Below are 15,461 nucleotides of genomic sequence, written 5' to 3' on the forward strand. Positions count from 1 at the left end.
ATCAAAACACTGATATTATTGACCATATTAATGATGTCTGGTATTCCTCTCTTAATGCTGATGTGTGAAAAAAAATATTTTGATATCTTATGGAGGAATACTATTGAACCTAAGCTAAGATGTTTTAAATGGTTAGTTTTGTTGGATAAGCTTCCTATCAAAAAAAGTTTTTCTAACTTTGATACTTGCAGCTTGTGCAGACTTCCTAAAACTGGTAGGCATATTCTTTTTTATTGTATTTTTGCTAAAGAGATATGGCACATGTTTGGTTTTTTTTATCCCTTTAATATTAATATTCTCAACATTATTACTGGTTAAATTTAAAAGATTTGATTAAATTTCTAATTTAGGTCTATTTATATTTATTTAACTTAATAATAATTTATTTAGGAGTTTTATTTTTAGTAAATTGTAAATAATATTATTAGTTAAATTTAAAAATATTATATTAAAAACATCGGATGATTTAATAAGGGAGAGAAAGTAGAAAATATAAAAGAAAATTTTAATTAAAGAGTTCTTTAAATATGCATGAAAGAATTAAATTTAAAAGATTTGATTAAATTTCTAATTTAGGCGTATTTATATTTATTTAACTTAATAATAATTTATTTAGGAGTTAAAATTTGCTTAAAGTTGTTGCATGAAAATTTTATAAAGAAAATTCAATATTTAATTATATTTAATTAATTGAGAAATTAATTAAATAAAAAAATTGAATTTAAAAAATTATATTTTTTTCTTCCATTTATTAATTAGTGTGAGCACTATTTAAAGCATAGTTTTTAATTTAAATTAATAAGAATAATTTAAGCTCATTATTTAAATGCAACTCTAATTTAATGATTATTAATTAAATAATCACAATAAAACAATATCAAATCTTTAATCTTTTAATATTTTAATTATCTTTTATGTTTTCATGCACTTTTTTTTGCGATATAAAATATCTTTATTAAATTTATTTGCTTTCTCTTTTTAATTATTTTATTATATTTTAATTTCATGCATAAGCTTTATGCAATTTAATTAAATAGTGCTTACACTAATTAATAAGTGGAGGAAAAGAAAATATAAAAGAAAATTTTAATTAAAGAGTTCTTTAACTATGCATGAAAGAATTAAATTTAAAAGATTTCTCCAATTTGTTTAGGTTGGGATGAGCGGCCCCCGGACTGGTTTCTCCAATACAATTTTAAATGGGGTGGTCCTAATAGGATCATTAGATATCTTGGCATCCCTTTCTCGGTGGAGCCTGACCTCAAAGACATGTGGTCTTGGGTGAAAGAGAAGATTGATAAAAAGCTGAACAAATGGCATAACAGGGTGTTATCATTGGTAGGCAGAATTCACGTTTGCCAGAAGATATTGTCCTCATACACCATATATTATTCTTCTACTTGGTGTTTTAATAACTATCAGATTTCTAAAATCCAGAAGTCCATCAGACAATTCCTTTGGTCTGATGGCAAAGGGAATAGAAAGATCCATTCTGTTAAGTGGGCTTGGTGCCATACTGACAAGACCCTTGGGGGACTTGGGCTGAAGGATTTAAGAACTCAGGGTATAGCCTTGTCTGCCAAATGGATTTTTCAGTCCATGGAGGGTGATTCTCCTTGGAAAGTGCTAATTAGGAGCAATATTGAGAGGGGTGTTCCTAAAAAAGCTAAGTCTTGGACTAGCCTCCCCTTTTGTGACCTCATTCTTGGTAATTTTACTGTCATGGTTCAAGGCTCCGTGGTTTTCGGGTCTATTTGGAAGGCTTGGGATCATGTTAGGAAATTCATCACTAACAAGGAGTTTCATTCCAATATTCAACTCCATGGTGAAAGATCCATTTGGTGGAATCTTCACCTAAATGGTAAACCTTTGGCCCTTACCCAAGGGTGTTCTGCCAGGCAGTGGGCTAATAAAGGTATTAAACAATTTATGGATCTCTTTGAGTATGATCAAATTATGCCTTAGGATGTTCTTAAGGATAAATATGCTATCCCGGATTCCCATAGAAGAACTTATAACATGATTTTGCAAGCTTCTGTTGGTCTTCCCACTGTTTGTCACACTGATTCTCTCAAGTTCCTGAAGTGCAAATGGCCTGGTGGTATCATTACTACTCTGCTCAAAGCTAAGAATATTTATAAAATCATTGATTGTAATATTGATATTATCAATCATATTAATGTTGTTTGGTACTCTTCTTATGATGCTGATGCTTTGAAAAAGTATTTTGATATCTTGTGGAAGAATCCTGTGGAACCGAAGATTAGATGTTTCAAATGGTTAATTTTGTTGGACAAGCTACCTATAAAGAGAGATTTTATTAATTCTGATATTTGTAACTTGTGTAGAGTTCCTGAAATTGGTAGACATTTCCTTCTTGATTGTATTTTTGCTAAAGAAATATGGAAAATGTTTGGCATTGTTTATCCTATTAATGTTAATATTTTTGATATTATTTCTGGTCATATTAATGGTCTTCCTAAAGATACCAATTTATTTTGGAATATATTGTCGTCTAACATTCTCTGGCAGATCTGGAAGTGCAGGAATGAGGAAAGGTATCAAGGTAAGCATAGGGATCTTACTGAGTTTTTTCGAAAACTCATTTACTTTAAAATCTTCTTGCAGGTGCAGACTACTATGATGATTGAACGGGACAAAATGAGGAGGTTCCTTCGTGATGGGCATGCTGCTCTTTACTATCTTGAGCTTAAGCGTGGGTACCAATGGCGTAGTACTTTGGATGATCTGCATGTTTTTTAACATGCTTGCAATAGATTGAACAAAGATATTAGAGAAAAAGGGAATGCCAGAAAAGAAGAGTTATTTATGTTGGTGCAGATTCAAGGGCATAAAAGTATAGTTTGGATGGAAGGTCCCTTAGGCTGGACTGCCTGGGTTGACAATCACTATGATCTTCTCAGCTAGATAGTTTTGCTTTTCCTCCTTTTGTTGCTTTGTATGTTCAGCTGATACTTTCTCTTCTAGGTGAGGCTTGGCCTCCTTGTGTATATTCGTATTGATACTCTAGTGTTTTTTTTTTTTTGGTTCTGAAACTCTTATTTCTAATATAAAAAATTTAAAAGATTTGATTAAATTTCTAATTTAGGCATGTCTATATTTATTTAACTTATTAATAATTTATTTAGGAGTTTTATTTTTAGTAAACTATAACTAATAATAAATTAGAGTTTGAGTTAAATAAATATAAATACGCCTAAATTAGAAATTTAATCAAATCTTTTAAATTGAATTCTTTCATGCATATTTTAAAAACTCTTTAATTAAAATTTTCTTTAATATTTTTTTTTCCTCTACTTATTAATTAGTGTAAGCACTATTTAATTAGTAAACTGTAAATAATTTATTATTAAATTATAAAATATCTTTATTAAATTTATTTGTTTCTCTTTTTAATTATTATATTATATTTTAACTTCATGCAACACTTTATGCAATTTAATTAAAATAACTTTATTAAATTTATGTTTTCTCTCTCTAGTTAATTATGAGATGTTTTGATAATATATTTATTAATTTGACTAATAATATTATTTAGAGTTTATTATTTAAAATAAAACTCTTAAATAGTTATTATTAATTTAAATAAATATAATTACGCTTAAATTAAAACCAAAACTTTATCTTTAAGTTGAATTCTTTTATTTAATTAATTCACAAGATGTTTTTGAATAATATATTTATTAACTTAATTAGTAACATTAATTTAGAGTTTATTATTAAAAGAAAACTCTTAAATAATTATCATTAAATTAAATAAATATAAATATGTCAAAAATAGAACTTTAATATAATCTTTTAAATTCAATTCTTTTAATTAATTAATTTCTCAATTAATTAAATATAACTAAATATTGGATTTTCTTTATAAAATTTTCATGCAACAACATTAAGCAATTTTTTATTTTTATTTTTTTTTTATCGGTAAGAGACTAAAGTCAAGATTAATTATTATGTATTATTATTAATTATTATTTTATTGAGCACAAGTAGATTCAAACCCAAGACCTCTTCGATAAGAGGCTCACAATTTACCATTGCGTTGTAAGCTCTTGCCTAACTTCAAGCAGTTTAAATTAAAAAATCTTTATTAAATTAATGTTCTTTCTCACTTTAATTAATCATGAGATGTTTGTAATATCATATTTATTAATTTAACTAATAATATTATTTAGAGTTTATTAATTAAAATAAAACTCTTAAATAAATTATTATTAAATTCAATAATTATAAATATGCCAAAATTAGAACTATAACTTTATCTTTAAATTTTATTCTTTTATTTAAGTAATTCATGAGACATTTTTAATAATATATTTATTAACTTAATTAATAGCATTATTTAGAGTTTATTATTAAAATAAAGTTCTTAAATAATTATCATTAAATTAAATAAATATAAATATGTCAAAAATAAAACTTTAATAAATCTTTAAATTTAATTCTTTTATTTAATTAATTTACGAGACATTTTTTATAAGATATTTATTAACTTGATTAATAACAGTATTTAGAGTTTATTATTAAAATAAAATGCGTAAATAATTATCATTAAATAAAATAAATATAAATACGTCAAAAATAAAATCTTTAAATTTAATTCTTTTATTTTATTAATTCACGAGATATTTTTAATAATATATTTATTAACTTAATTAATAACATTGTTTAGAGTTTATTATTAAAATAAAACTCCTAAATAATTATCATTAAATTAAATAAATATAAATGCATCAAAATAGAACTTCAATAAAATCTTTAAATTTAATTCTTTTATTTCATTAATTTCTCAATTAATTAAATATAATTAAATGTCAAATTTCTTTATAAAATTTCCATTAAATTAAATCATTAAATTATCATTTAATATGATTTAATTATAACAGAAAATCACCACATACCCGCAAAACCAAAAATGACAACTCAACTGAAGGCAAAGAACATAATCACACTCGAGGGTCAAAATCATGAATTCACGTCACTTGACGAATTCAGATGGGTAAACTAACTCAGATATTTGTCCTATTTTCTAGGACAATTGGCTTAGGGTTTAGGATTTAGATTCAAGAGTTATCTCCCCACTTATATCATTGAAATACTGCGATAAAGTACGCTCATCGTGGCAATTCAGGGAAGTCAATACCTAGTATCTATCATTTGCATAAAATCCATGCATGTACAAAAACAATATTCTAAACTAAATAGGCGATGGCAAGAAGTGGTTCATCATGTAGATCTCGACTAGTAGGTGACTACGACTCCCTTCTTCAATGACATCAGAAAAGTCAAACATAAAAAAGCATACACACACACACACACAATACACATGCAAGTATGGGGTAAGTATCCCTAGAAACTGCATAAAAATCATTCATCTAACTAACATCATTCAATGACTAAAATAACTGGCACTAAGTACCTCAACATATATATATATATATATATCAACTAAATATCAAATACAACTAATCAATTCCGGTAATCCAACACCACTAATCATAAAACATAATAATAGAATAGGCCTAAAAGAATCTAGTCAAAACAAATCAGAAAAGTCAAGTAGGGGTAGGCATTACATCAAACCTGTTACACACATCATATATATCTTTGACGTCAAGTTCCTCAATATACATTTATGTGAGCGCTTCAACTCCCTTGCTTTGCAACTGAACATCTTGTGCTTTCAGAACTCTTGTCTTAAGTGCATTTACCAATATGTTGGATGACCACTTCTTGTGCTTGATGATGAATGTCAAGGTTTGAAAGTTGTCCACTCACTTCATGTGCCTATGGTTCGAATTTTCCTATCCATTCAAAAAAAACTCAAAGCATGATTGTTAGTATAAATAAATAAAAATTGTTTAGGGAGTAATTTGTGCCCTCATTTATTAATGTTATGAACCATAACATTAAGTTAGGGTCATGAATATATGGATCTTGGTACAGACAATGCGCCTGATTCCCAGAACCGAGACTTTAAGGAAAAGAGGGAAAAAATAATTATTCTAAGAATGATGAATTTGAGGGTGATATTATTGTTCTAGAATTTCTAAATAAATACAAAGATAGAGCTAATATTGGGATGGTGATGGACAACTAGATGTACAATGAAATTAAAAGGCTTCACTTATCTATTTCTTCCTTGCAAGAGAAGTCCCTATTTTTATAGTAAAAGTTGGATGAGGAAAGTAAGAAGCGAAGGGAGTTGGAATACCTAGTTGAGAACATCCCAACCAAACTTCAAGATTATGAAGCCTCCCTTAAAAAATTGATTAAGGACAGTGAGATTTGTATGCAGGGTGTTACCTCATCCATCCTGGCTGCTTTTGCTTATATTGGAAAAGTTTCTCTAGATGAAGCTAACTCGACTGGTTAGGCACCATTGCTAGTTGGTAGTCCAAGTAGAAGAACCAAACAAAGCACTAAGAAAGTGGACCTCCAACTTCCTATGAAGAATATTCAAGTCTCTCTCAAAGAGGGTGTTGTTTTAGGTATATATATTTCTGGTGCTATTAAAGAACTGGTCTAAGTTTTTCTAGGTTTTAATTGAATTTTTTATCCTTGTTTTGTTGTCTTATGTTGGTTGCGGGTCCCTATAAAACTAGATTGACTCGGTTTTTGATCCTTCTAAAACTAGCCTTTGAATTTTATTGTGATATTATGAGTTGATGGTCCCTATAAAACCAACTCTTGACTTTGTTTCTTTTCTGTTTGGGGTTTTGGGTCCCCTTTAAGCCTGCTTTTACCTAATCAAAACATATAAATCAAGGTCATACAAAGACCACCTTGTAATGAAATAACTTGCACAATGGAAGAGATAATATGAAATATTCTATAAATACTTGATAATAACTAAGAGTAATAGGCCACTTCAAGGGGGCAACCTCCAAATATCTCCAATGAGAACACACTTTAAAATATGATGTTGAAATAAGACTCACAACCTCCTATATATAACTAATTATGCTTAGGCTGAATATACACAACTCTACATAACACCTAGGCTGACCTACCTACCTAAATAATAAAATAATAATGATAACATGACTTAATTAAGGATTAAGATAGCCACATTTGACTATTCATAACCCTGTATACACCAATATTAAGGGTATAGCATGCCCCCTCGCTTCAAAGAAGCATTGTCCTCGATGCTAACCAAGTGTGGATTCTTTTGAATGAACTCCTAAACCTCCCATGTGACCTCTTCAACTAGTAAATTCTTCCATTGGATGAGATACTGGGTGAGGATTCTATTCCTCAACTTCTTCATGCGTGTTTGAAGAATGCACTCTAGTTCCAAAATTATTCTTCCTTCTTCATCAAGCTCTAGTAGTGTTGTTTGAGTAGGAATATATTTCCCAATTACCTTCAAACAAGAAACATGAAAAAATGGATATATCTTTGTTGTTGGTGGTAACTCTAGCTTGTAGGCAACACTACCAATCTTTTGCATGATTTGGTATGGTCCATAATATCTTGGATACAACTTATTATTCTTTTTTTGTTGCTTCGTTAAGATTTTTTTACAAGGTTGCAATCTCAAGAAGACCCAATCTCCAACTTCATAATTTCTTTCACTATGATGTTGGTCAGCCTATTGTTTCATTCAATTTTGTGCCATAACTAAATTCTCCTTGAGTCCTAAAAGTACATGTTGTTGATGAAGCAAGTAGTCCTCTACTGCCTGAACTCTTGGTGAAACCTTTTAATAATGATATGATGGAAGGAGAATGATATCCCTAAAGTGCCAAAAAATGTAGACATTTTTTATGAGCTATGAAAAGAAGTATTCTAACACCATTCTCCAAGAGGTAACCAATCTACCCATTGAGATTGTTTCTCTGAAGTGAAACAATGTAGATATCCTTCCAAACATTTATTAACAAGCTCAATTTTCTCATCTGATTGAGGATGCTTTGAAGAAGTATGAGCCAATTGAGTACCCAAACATGAGAATAAATCTTTCCAAAATTGAATATTAAATATAGGATGATGATCACTGACAATAACCTTAGGTGTACCATGTAACTTTTGGATATTCTCCAAGAAAACTTTTTCCACTTTACTTGTAAAAGGATGTGATAATGCAATAAAATGTGCATATTTAGTGAGGCAATCAACTACTACAATGATGACATTACAACCTTTAGATTTGGGAAAATCTATAGTGAAGTCCATGGATACCTATTTCCAACGCTGGCTACGAATAGATAAAGGTTAGAAGAGAATGATATCTTAATTGTCACCCCCTTATTTCTTTGACAAACCAAACATTTGGCCACAAATTTTTGAACATCACCTTTTAGCCCTTCCCAAAAAAAAATTTGCTTGACTTGATGATATGTCTTCAAAAATATTGAATGACCACCAATTGGGGACTCATGTAGCTCTGTGAGAATCTTGTGTTTAAGAGCAGAATTCTTGTAGAGATACAAGCACTCTTTATACCAAAGAATAATCCACTTTAAACAGAACTTATATGAACTAGTATGATCACTTTTTACTTGTTGGATGAGATTACTTGTTGCCACATCATTTTGCCATTCTCCTTGGCTTCTACCACCCAATTTGCTAGTAATATTGAAATGACACACAATAAGGCTTCATCTTTTTCATCCTTCCAAGAAAGTGCATCAGCCATAATATTTTTCTTCCCTTTCTTGTATACAATTTGAAAGTCATATCCCAACATCTTAGTGACCCCTTTTTTTTGCTCTTCTAAAGATAATCTTTGTCCCAAAAAAATATTTTAGCCTATCATGATTTATCTTAACCTTGAACTATCGACCCATTAAATAAGGCCTCCATTGTTTAATTGCATGAAGGATTGCTAGCATTTCCTTCTCATAAATAGGTTTTGGTTGATTTTTACCTTTTAATTGATGACTCTCAAAAGTAATCGATTGACCTTCTTGCATGAGAACTACTCCTATCCCATTTTTAGAAGCATCACATTCCACAATGAATTCTTAGTGAAGTTTGGAGTGGAAAGTACTAGAGTTGTACACATAGCCTTCTTCAATTGCTCAAATGCTACATTAGCATATTCATTCCAATGAAAATAATCCTTCTTCAATAGAGTGGTGAGGGGTATTGCTATACGACCATAATTATTCATAAATCTTCTATAATACCCTATCAATCCCAAGAAACCCCTCAACTTCTTAATGGTTTTTGGAATAGGTCATTCCATGATAGCCTTAGTATTGTTAAGGTACACTTCTACTCCATGTGAAATTATGTGTCCCAAATACTCCACCTCCTCAAGACCAAAAGCACACTTGGATGGCTTAGCATAAAGTTGATGATCTTTGAGTAATTGTAATGCTTGATCTACATGTTACAAATGTTCTTCCCAGGTCTTTCAATAAATCAATATATCATCGAAAAGCACTAACACAAACTTTCTCAAGAACTTCTTAAAAATAGAATTCATCAAAGTTTGGATTTTGTAGATGATGCATTGGTAAGACTGAATGGCATCACTAAAAATTTGTAATGTCCCTCATGAGTTTGAAATGTTGTCTTACAAATATCTTCCTCCTTAATCAGAATTTGGTGATAACTCGATCTAAGATCTAACTTGGTAAAATATATAGCTCCATTTAATTCATCTAGTAAATCATCAATGACTATAATAGGAAACTTATCTTTAATGGTGTACTTATTGAGCACTCTATAATCTAGACACATGCACCAAGTTTCATCCTTCTTATTCACCATCACCACAGGTGAGGAGTAAGCACTTTGGCTATGCCTAATAATTCCCGCCTCTAGCATTTCCTCAACAATTTTTCCTATCTCACTTTTTTGTATGTGTGGGTACCTATAAGGCCTGATGTTTGGTGGCTAGCTCCCTAGAACTAGTTGTATGGCATGGTCATGATCCCTTTTCGGAGGAAGTTCTTTAGGCATATCTCCAAGAATCACTGAGTGACAATCAATTATTGCTTATAAATCTAGATGAGTATGAGCATTATATTGAGAGACTTCTAATGACCATAGATGGGCCACAAATCCATTCACTCCTTTCTTAAGAAACTTTTGCGTTTGATGAGAGCTTACCACCTATGGGGATTTTTCCTTCAACTTGCTTAGCTCCACTACCTTTCCTTTTGATTGAAATCTCATGAACAATTTTTGGAAGTTCATCTCAATTATTCCCAATTTAGTAAGCCATTCCAAAACAATATATGTCACACCCATGGATATCACGTACATTGGGGTATCAAGTTGATAATATCCCATGGATAATTTGATGCTATGACACTTCCTTGAACAACTAACTGTACCATCATTTGCAATTAGAACTTGAAACTCTAGGGTTGGATATATAAAACAATTTAGAAGAGTTGCTAACTTTTTTTTGATGAAATTATGAGTACTACCTGAGTTGATCAACACTGTTACTTTATTCTTCTTTAAGAAACCCACTACCTTGAGAGTTTATGGTACACTGAAACCTGAAAGTGCATGACAAGGAATGATTGGCTGTGAATCATGTGATTCCTCACCTAAATCACTATCCTTTTCTAATACGAGTTCATCCTCTTCTTCCTCACTTGGACATTTAATAGAGAACAATTTCTTTTCACTACATTTATGTCCTTGACTATATTTGCTATCACAATTAAAACACAACCCTTTTGCTCTTTTCTCCTCAATTTCTTGTGGAGTCAACCTAGTAGATTGAGGAAGAGAAGGTGTTGAATATCATTTTTCTCTTGTCACATTAGCCCCTTGCTTTCTAGGAATCAAGAACTTCTCCTCTACCTTGTGTGCCAATATAAAAGACTCATTTATTACACTAGGACTAAACATGCGTGCCTCATATTGAATGTGATCCTAGAGACCACCCAAGAATAAATCATTAAAGTTCTAATTTGTAATTGTATCCACTCTTAAGAATAGATTTTGGAATTTTTGAATATAATCCTTAACTGATCCTATTTGTTGAAGCTTAGCAAGTTGGCTAAAGAAGTTGTCTGTCACACTATTGATATACTGTGCTTGGAGTTCTTCTGTAAAAATTGACCATGATATGGTGAGACCCTTTTTCCTCCTATGAGTACAAAGCCAATGATACCAAATGAATTAATTTGGTTCTAGATATAAGGAAGCCATCATGACCTTTTGTCCATATGGGGTTTGATGTACTTCAAAAAATATACATTTGGTTTATCCATGTTAGAGGATCCTTGCTATCAAATTTTTGCATATCCACCTTTGGAAAAAAGATTCCTAGATCCCATAGGAGTATTAAAATTTGTGTCATTATTAGTCGACTTGAAGGTTTCACCTTGATTGCTTGAAACCTCATTCATTGGTTCATTCATATAGGCGCTTAACATGCTTTGTATATCTAAAATATCTCATCATAGGTCACACATATCCCTCACAACATCTTCCTTGAACTTACTTATTTCCTCACTGGGATTATATCCTCTATTGTTTCCCGATCCTTATAAGAGGATTTTCCCGATGTGGTAGCATTCTTTTTGCCTCTTGTTGGAGGCCTCGTCATGATGGAAACCAACATTTTTTAAATAAATCACACAAATAAAATGTACATCTCTGATTTTTTATTTATTTTTACTGTAACTTACTAGGGCCAAGATACCCTTACTCAAAAAAAATCCAGAAAATTAGCAAATTTGTTGCCTTGAGAGTGAATTTTCCTAATTTTGTAATAGCTTGCTTATTTTTGCTTCAATTTATCCAAGATTTGAAATGTAGGCTCCTCTACTATGTATTCAAAAAACCAATACAATTTGTACTCCAATTCGACAGGATACGAGAAATATGTAGATCTCAATAAATTATGTAGAAATATTAATTATGCAATAATTTTCTCAAATTTTCTCCAATTCCTTTGAAATTTGGATTATATCTTCTTTAGTATGTTCTTCAAAAACCCTTTAAAATATTTTTAAAAATCGCTAAAATCTGAAAGTTATGCCCTTCCCAAAATCGCCTCCAATGTTGAGAAAAAATCTTGCCTCTATGGTGCCAAGATCATGCTCTGATACCACTTGTAATGAAATAAATTGCATAATGGAAGAGATAATATGAAATATTATGTAAATAATTGATAATAACTGAGCGTAATAGGCCACTTCAGGGGGGAAACCTCCAAATATCTCCAATGAGAACACACTTCACAATATGATGTTGAAACAAGACTCACAATCTCCTATATATACCTAATAATGCTTAGGATGAATAGACACAACCCTACATAACACCTAGGCCAACCTACCTACCAAAATAATAATATAATAATGATAACATGACTTAATTATGGATTAAGATAGCCACAAGTTCACTATTCATAACCCTATATACACCAATATTAAGGGTGTAGCATGATTGTTAGTATAAACAACATATTTTTAGGGAGTAATTTGTGCCTTCATTTATTAATGTTATGAACCATAATATATAGGTCTAGTTCATACAAAGATCACTTCATATTCCTTCATTCATTTTTTCACTAAAGAAAGCCACTCGCTCGCCTTCTTGACTCAACATTGCACAATAGCCAACCCAATAGTATCACATTCTGTAGTAAAGACTTTGTTAAAGTCAGGTAATGCCAAGATAGGGTATTTTGAAAATTTCTTCTTCAACTATTCAGAACTTCTATCTTCTTCCTTTGTCTAATAAAACTTCACCTTTCCTTTGCTCTTTATATTTTCAAGGATTGGGGCAGAAATGTGACTGAAGTTCTTAACGAACTTTCAATAAAATGTGTCATACCATGAAATTTTTAAACCTTTCCAACATTATTAGGTGTAGGCTAGTTTAGGATAGCCTCTACTTTTGATAGATCCATCTTTAGGTCTCTCTTTGATATCACAAAGCCTAAGTACACCAATTTTTACTTCATGAATTCACTATTGTCCAAGTTAATTTGCAACTTTTTTTCATGGAGTCTCCTTATCACCATTTCCAAGTGCCTAAGGTGCTCTCCTATGCTTCCACTTTATATCAACATTTCATCAAGATACACCACCACAAACTTTCCAATTAAGTCGTGCAAGACCTCATTCATTAACCTCGTAAAGGCGCTTGGTGCATTTGATAGACCAAATGACATTACAAGACCCTCATTGATCTTGAATGCAGTTTTCATCCCACTCTTTGATCCCTATCTGATGGTATCAACTTTTGAGATATATTTTGGAGAAGTAGGAAGCCCCACTCAAACAATCCATCAACCTACATCCTAGGAATAGGAAATGTACATTTGATGGTTATCCTATTAATGGTCCTAGAATCAGTACACAACCTATAATTCCCATCCTTTTTAGGCACCAAAACAATAGGTATTGCATAGGGGCTAATGTTTTTTTTATCAACCCTTTCTCTATTAGATCCCACACTTGCTTTTCTACTTTTGTATTTTGTTGAGGGGTGAGTTCATAGGATACTTTATTAGGAAAATTTGTACCAAGGATTAGGTTTATTTGATGACTAATATCTCTAACTAGAGAAAGGGAGAGTATTAGGGACATCATTGACAATTTCATATTCATATTTCTCCAACAATTATTTGACTTCTTTTGGACCAACATCACATACCATCATTTTCCTCTCTTCCTTGGGTTTCATGACCAAAATAAATCTTATACCTTCTTCGTTCATGGTTTTTGTGAACCCTTTCTCTCCCATAACAATTACACTCTTTCCTAACTCTTTGGTATTTCCCTCCTCAACTAAAGATTGAATCTTATATGCCTTACCATCTATTTGAAAATAATAGGTATTCTTTTCCCCATCCAAATTTTCCTTCCTATCAAACTGCCATGGTTTACCAAGGAGGAGATGGAAAGCATAGATAGACAAGATATCACATAGAATCCTATCCTTATGTCTCCCTAAATCAAATTTTACCCATTCTTGTTTGTTTACCATTGCATGTTTGATGTATTAGAACGAAGGATAATCCCCATAGGAGATGTCCTAGCCCCTTGCAATTAACCATACAATAGAAACACAACACAAGATGTAAAATCTAATACCAGACTTGACTCTTTATCTATAAAACAACTGACTAAATGGAATGTGTTGGACTATAAGGCCTTTCTAGTTATGACCAAATAAAAATCAAGTAATATTTCAACAAGATCCCTCAAGATCCAACCCAAATCCTAGCTAACCCATATTCATAATTTGGTAGAAACCCCATGAAGAATCTAAACTTGTGTTTGCAAACCACCAAACAACCTTCTTGTTTCCCAAGTCATAGCTACTAGCTATGCTAACAAACTTCACTCTCTCAACCACTCCTTGCTTTCTTCATGTTGGATCAATAAAGATTCGAGACTCTAGAAGACCCTCTACTTGTACCCAACTAAGCCACAAGTCAGCCTAGCAAGTTACAAATTAAATAAACCCTTACATTAAATACATATTTGAGCCACAAGTTGACCTATGGAAAATATTAAATACAAAATACCTTAGTCGGCTTACAAAACCTATTAAAAGCACCTAGGATAAAGATCCAAGGTCCAAATAAGTCCACATACATCTCTAGATCAATCTACCTCACGATCACATGCTACATGCATTAAATACACCAAGTCGATTGATCCAATCTATAAAAAAGCACCATTTGACAAACTACATTCTTGAGTATCAACAAAACCTTCAACCAAGCATTATCAAGCTTCTTTAGGTGTCAAGTACCTTCAATGGCTGAGCCCCTCAGCCAACACTACAACCAAGAACAACTCAATAGAAATTGAACATCAACCCTCCTATGACTGAGTTCTCCAACTCCCAGGTTAAAACAACTCCAACATGTAGGATTACCAACTTCCCCAAGATGCTCTTGCATGAGACACCCTAGGTGCGAAAAGATGTTCTTAACAATTGGAAGAACATCTTGCAGGATTTAGCCCATAAATCTCGAACTGGTTCTTAACATATATATCCTCCAAGTTATCGACTTGCGCACTCTTCCCTTTATTCAACTTTTGTCAATCTTTTCTAGCAATACTCACATGGTTGTTCTACTTCTGCACATCCTTTCTTGGTGTAGCACATGTTTATTTTCCATGCTGATCACTAGCCCTCTTAGAATCCTTCAGCTTAATTTGGCTCCCAAAGCTTAGGTTCCTCTTACTGATTTATTCATTCTGCAAAGGAATCAATGAAAACTTCCTGCCACCTTTCTCAACTATAAATACATTCTTGACACAATTATGCACAACTCTACAATCATACTGCCAAGGTCTACCGAGATATACGTGACAACTACTCATGTCCACAATATCACACAACATTTGATCATTCTTCGGCCCAATCTAAAATTCAACAATACACTTCTTCCTCACTTCCAAAGTGTGTTCATCTTGAAACCTACCTATCCTATAAGCACAAGGAATTTGTACTAGTTTTTCAACAATTGTATTTATTTATAAGAAACCCTC

The sequence above is a fragment of the Cupressus sempervirens genome, chromosome 6 (genome assembly GCF_028749045.1).
Source record: "Cupressus sempervirens isolate cs-2001-9-10 chromosome 6, ASM2874904v1, whole genome shotgun sequence".
Classification (NCBI taxonomy): domain Eukaryota; kingdom Viridiplantae; phylum Streptophyta; class Pinopsida; order Cupressales; family Cupressaceae; genus Cupressus; species Cupressus sempervirens.